The following is a 6,335-nucleotide window of genomic DNA, read 5'->3' as shown; positions in this document are numbered from 1 at the left end:
GCATCATGGGTAAACTCCCAGGTAGAATATCAGATGATTTTTCAGAAGTGTGCTCATGAACCATTCGTGGTTAACTGGCATTTGTCCCTACAAACTCCTGGCAGACACTGTAGTATCAAAGGCATAGCAGGTAAACTCTTTTGAGTGCAAAGTGAAGGTCAACATATCAACATCACCTTGTGGGCCATTTTGCGAGTGTGCCATAAACGTGTACTCGCACTGCAGATGAGCGGGCGAGAAAAATTAATTCAGGAGCTCATTTGCCAGTATGAAAGAAATTTCTCATTGGTGTTCCCCATTTGATTTCCCATTGAATCTCATGTGTGATCACCAAGTGACTAGGATGAAAGGGCTATCAGTCATGTACATATATCATGCACCTTGGTTCACTGGCACCTGAAAATGTGAATTCCTTGGGTACCATCCATCACAAACATTCATTTTTTTAGCTCACCTGAGCCAAAGGCTCAAGTGAGCTATTGCGATCGCCCTTCGTCCGGCGTCCGTCGTGCGTCGTGCGTCGTGCGTAAACTTTTTACATTTTCATCTTCTTCTTGAAAACCCCATGACCGATTTTCATCAAACTTGGCAGGTAGCATCCCTAGGGGGTTAGGAACTCAATTTGTTAAAATGGGCACCATGCCCCACCCAGGGGGCCCCCAGGGGGGCCCAAACCCCAAAAATTAAGGAATCTGTAAAAATCTTCTTCTCTAGAACCAGAAGTGATAGAGCTAAGTTAATACTATGAGTTAGTACATTGATGACTGTAGTTTCAAGTTTGTTCATGGCAGAATCAGGGGTGCCCCCCTTGGGACCAGGGGAGGGGGGTGGGGAGGGGTTCTAATGGGGCCTAAATTGTACATTTTCATCTTCTTCTTAAGAATCCCATGACCCATTTTCACCAAACTTGGCAGCTACACGTAGCATCCCTAGGGGGTTAGGAACTCAATTTGTTAAAATGGGCACCATGCCCCACCCAGGGGGCCCCCCTGGGGGCCCCCTGGGTGGGGCATGGTGCCCATTTTAACAAATTGAGTTCTTAACCCCCTAGGGATGCTACCTGCCAAGTTTGATGAAAATCGGTCTTGGGGTTTTCAAGAAGAAGATGAAAATGTAAAAAGTTTACGCACGACGCACGACGGACGACGCACGACGGACGACGCACGACGCACGACGCACGACGCACGACGCACGACGGACGCCGGACGAAGGGCGATCGCAATAGCTCACTTGAGCCTTTGGCTCAGGTGAGCTAAAAAAGTACAATGTATACCATCAATGGGAAAAAAAAATGTAGATCCATGATTAATGTGTCTCCTTTAGAAAGGAGCATAAAGAAAGAAGAGATAGAGGAAAAGAGAGAAAAACAAGACAGGAGAGAGAAAGAGAGATGTCAAAAAAAGTTGGGGAGGGTTCTCTAGTAGAAAAAAAAAGTTAGCATGCATGAGATCAAGAATTCAAAAGGCTTGAAAGGAATGACAAATGCCTCCAGGTAACAAAGGCTTTTGTGCGTTGAGTCATTTAAAAGATCTTGAGAAGTTTCTGCATGCAGAGACACTCTGTCCTGCCTCACAATTGGACCAGCAGCGACAGTTTTGTGCATGCATGTCTACTTCGTCATACATGTAAAACCTGTCGCTACCGAAGTAAGACTGATGTAGACTCATCACCAGCACCTTTCATTTATTATTCAAGAGCCTGGCTATCTAGTATTTGCACTTTGCAAAGAAACCTCTTGAATTAGGCATATGTGTCTGCCACTATCTGGTAGCAAAAGAAGAAAATGTGCATTTGTCACAAGGTGTTCACAGAGATCTGTTTACTGTAGAAATATGTAAATTTAGCCCACCGTTGGTACGGGACTATCCTTAGCCCACTTTCTGTTTACACTCGTTTTTGCCAAAGTGGGCTAGCCCCACCGATAGTACGGTACTATCTGGCCCTGCAAAATAGCAGGGGTTAGCACCGCAATTGCGGTGCCAAGCAAGTGAGTGTAAACAGAACGAAAAATAATCCTGGGCTAAGCGAAGGAGGCGAAGTCCGACCCTCACTGACCAATCAGAAACAGGTAATCAAGTGCTGCCGTTGCGTGCGTGTACGTGTACAGTACACAGCGTAATCATGAATATTCATGTGGTTTGGAAAGTCCGGGGCTAAGAAATACGAGTGTAAAAAGGTCAGTTTTCTCCTTAGCCCCGGACAAGAGATAGTACGGGACTAATTGGTGAGTGTAAAAAGCCGAAAAAATTGGTACGGGACTAACGATAGTCCTGGGTCAGAGAAAGTCCGGGGTTAAGAAACACAAGTGTAAAAAGCCCTACACGTACTGTACAGCCAAATAATCCAACCCAGGCAATAGTTTTTGGTTACAATAATTCAGATGGGAGATGGTGTCCAGATCAAAGGTTCTTAATCGCCACGCAGCCGTAGAAATTGTCATTAAAGGCTCAAGTGAAAAAGGCATTTGCAGAGCAGCTAATAATTCCTTCAAAAATATCTCCAGAAAACTTGCTCATCATACATTGTAGCATAAATCAAAGAACTCTAACTTATCACCAAAATAGAGCAACCGGAAGTCCTAATCACTAAATTTGTAATTACATCAGAGAGGTATCTGGGTGATGCAGTATATATACTTGACATACAGTGTAGGCACCATGCTAGAGGCACACCCCATTAAGACTGATATGATGGTACATCTGAATCACATTGTTTTAATACTTGTATCTCACTTTAATATATGGGGAATGAAACCAGCTAAAGGAATCAACTATACAGTCATGATGGCAAGGAATTACAGTTTTATATAATCCACATGCCTAGAGCTGACTGATTTGTCCTCTGAAACAGAGTTTGCCTCATCTGGCTTACAATGAGATGTATCAAGCAGCCCTTTTCTGATAAAAGTATAAGCAATACCAGTACAAGTATGTTTATAATATCTGCATTAATTACTATGTCAAATATGTATATTTACAAGTCATTGTAAGGAGGAATATCTGGAAGCATTATTCAGGATCAAACATGGAATTATGACCACACAATTTTGATTCTTGTTCGATGAAGTGCATTCCCAGGGCAAGACAGTACAGAAGAGCTTGTGGTGCCAAAAAACGAGAGAATAAGGAAACAAACAAACAACAAAGTTTCTGCATGGTTTGTATGCATGAGATAAAATGGACACTCAAGTTTACAATTTATACTTTTAAAATGTTAATCACCAGGGGAGGGGGATATTTGCTACTGACACTATAGATCTGACAGAAAGTTGATTCATTTCTTCTTTCCAGACACCTCCTGATTTTATAATCTCAAAATGTTAGAACATACATTGTATATGATCCAAATGTGAAAATGTGTAAAAGAAAAAGACAAACTCGGGAGGGTTTGAAGAGTGCCATGGCTGCCTTTAATGGAGACCCTAATCTAAACTGTCAAGGGTGATTAATCATCCCCAGTTTACAGAGTGTGAAATGATGGCATTTTGCGATCACAGATTATGCATCATTTCCAAACGACAGCACACACCCATCAGCGCAAAGTACCAAGGAATGTCCCAAGTGTACATACAGCAAGAGATGCACTTCAAAACATTGCAAAGAGATGGTTCCAAAAGCCCTACCGCATTGTCACAGTGATTGTGATCATACATACCTAATATTGTAATAATTATACTGCCTATGATAATTACTTTCAATATATTTAATTTTGACTACATGTATCGTCAATACATTGTTGTAAAATCATCATTTTATTGAATATGAAAATAATTTCCAATACAATTGATTTTGAGCACTGTCCTCACAAAAGGGTAAAATATACATTCTTCATCATTAATATTCTTATTTGGGTGTGTGATTGATACATGTAGAAAGTCCTAAGACATTCTGACATTCTGTGAATGGTAATATTCTCATCAAAATTTGAATTAGAATATAAGCCATCTGTACGGGGAAAAATATGACTTCATCTCACACACTACGGTACATGTAGCTCATTTTTAGGCACTTTTCACTCATACTGCAGCTATTGTCTTTAGCATTCAGAAAACCTGTTCCTGATGTTTCAATTTAATGTGTAATATTTTGAATATTCCTTGTACCTGATATTGATACAATCTGCTACTTGACTTACAAAATTAGAAATAATGATATAAACATACCAGCCCCTGGTCCCTCTGTATTGTGAATACACAGAAGATAAATAGAATCCTATGTACATATTCATTTCAGATTGCTTTCAAAAAGATTTTTTTACTGTTGCACTGCAAGTAATGATTATCATTGAACATTAGGTAGGAATGTTTATCATGAGCACAGGAGTGGTAATCTACTTACCTATTACAGAATGCAAATTCATTGGCATTTTGTTGCAGTTTTTTTTTTTTCCTGCGAAGATTACACTTAATGTGCCACCACCAGAAGCACAAAAGATGACTAATGTAGGCCTCTGAGGCATTTTTTTTTTCTTTAGCTGTATGATCATTCATCTGAAACAGAAGGGTGTGGGTGAAATTTGACTTTTCTAAGCAAAGCATGCATGAATGCATACTCTATTAATAATGGAATTCAATGCACCATTTCCACAAGACTGAACATGCAAAGGAAATGTGGCAACGAATTCACAGGCTTATTGCCAACATTCAGCCTTATATTTTTTGCAGTCAGCACATGGAAAGTTTTTTTGTGATAAGTGTGGCAGCATTTGAAATCACTTTTGGTAGTACTTATATACAATAATGTACTATTATAATAAGCAGTATTCATCAATGTGTGTATGTACACTATGCTAATGCAATACTGTATACGCTATAATTTTCGCGTACATAAATTTTCGCGAATTGCCGCTGTCACACATTTTCGCGAGTGGTTAGATTCGCGATTAGGGAACCAGAGAAAATATGAAGTGGCAAAGAAAGTGTGAATTTTCAACTTACTAGCAATAAGAATGATACTAGTTATACACTGCATGAAAAATACTTCACCAAACTCTGCGAACTAGTAAGTTAGAATTCAACATTTTTGAAGTGGTTAAGTCCATCGCGCTAGATTTCTGACGAGTGGTCCCTTGCGATAATGGATTGGCTCTCTACAGTACTCGTAAGTAGACGTGGACGTGCTATTATGTACGTAAACAAGCTTAGCCAGCATGGTCTGTTCGGTAAGCCATGACATGGTATACTAGTACTGAAATGTTCGTATCATCAAGGCAAGGGATTCATTTTGGAAGGTAATATTTTCATGTGTTGTTAATTTCCCGAATAGCACCCGACTCGCGAAATTCGCGAAAATAAAACCCCCGCGAAATATATAGCGTATACAGTAGTTTATAACCATCAGCGGATAAAAAGAAACGTCTAGATATAACAAAGGCATGAGTCACTTATTTTGAGAAACTGTGTGAAAAGAAGAGATGGAACTTAGTGAGACACCCAAGGCAACATTTATTCATTGAGTGCATAAACAAACACTGTATTCCTGTCACTTGTTTTTATGCAGATTGACTTTAACAGTGACGGCCACAGTTGACTTGACAGCGGGACAATGTCCACAGAATCAACAAATGTCACAGGAACACAAGTTTGAGCAGAGTCTTCTTTTTCATTGAGTCATTCAATTTCTTTGGAATAAACATTGAAACGTTTTCTTCCATATCAGCCAACAGATATAAACACACTCACACACTCACACGGCTTTTCCACAGGTTCCTGATGAAGCACAATTTTTTTCTGTCTCATTTGCATAGCCAACAACTATGGTAACTTTTAGTAAAAAAAAACCCACCCAATTACAGTGTAAACAAAGAAATAAGATAAACAAACTTCAGCTTTCATTATCACAATTGGTAGATTCGAATAACAGCTGACACTTGCCTAATACATCTTCACTGTTCTATAGGAACAGTTAAACAGTACCTTAAAACTTTTGTACAACAACTGTAAGACAGAATGACAATTATTCGTCCAAGTCCTGGATTATAAAGCCCTATTACCCCTTGCTATCCCAATAGTTTCATGGGATGTTTCCTCTATTTGTTCCCAAGCTACACAAAAATCCTGTTAATCAACCTTGGGGAGTACACTCATTACCTTTTATCAGTGGTATATCACATCTACCAAACTTGCCTACCAAAGAGAACTTATCTTGAGCAAACATCATATTGGATATCTATTACATAAGGGTTGCTCCCTTCAAAGAGACTTTGCTAAATACACATTTCAAATGCAAAGTCAAAGGAGATGTTTGCTTGTTTTCCTCTCGCTGATAGCATGTACTAATCAATTACACCTAGATATCCAGAAATGACTGTTTAACTCATGCATCATAATTCTAAGG

This window comes from Diadema antillarum, unplaced genomic scaffold (assembly GCF_040938485.1).
Source record: "Diadema antillarum isolate AM-2024a unplaced genomic scaffold, OU_Dant_1.0 seq00003053_RagTag, whole genome shotgun sequence".
Lineage (NCBI taxonomy): Eukaryota > Metazoa > Echinodermata > Echinoidea > Diadematoida > Diadematidae > Diadema > Diadema antillarum.
Note: the sequence above shows the minus strand (reverse complement) of the source record.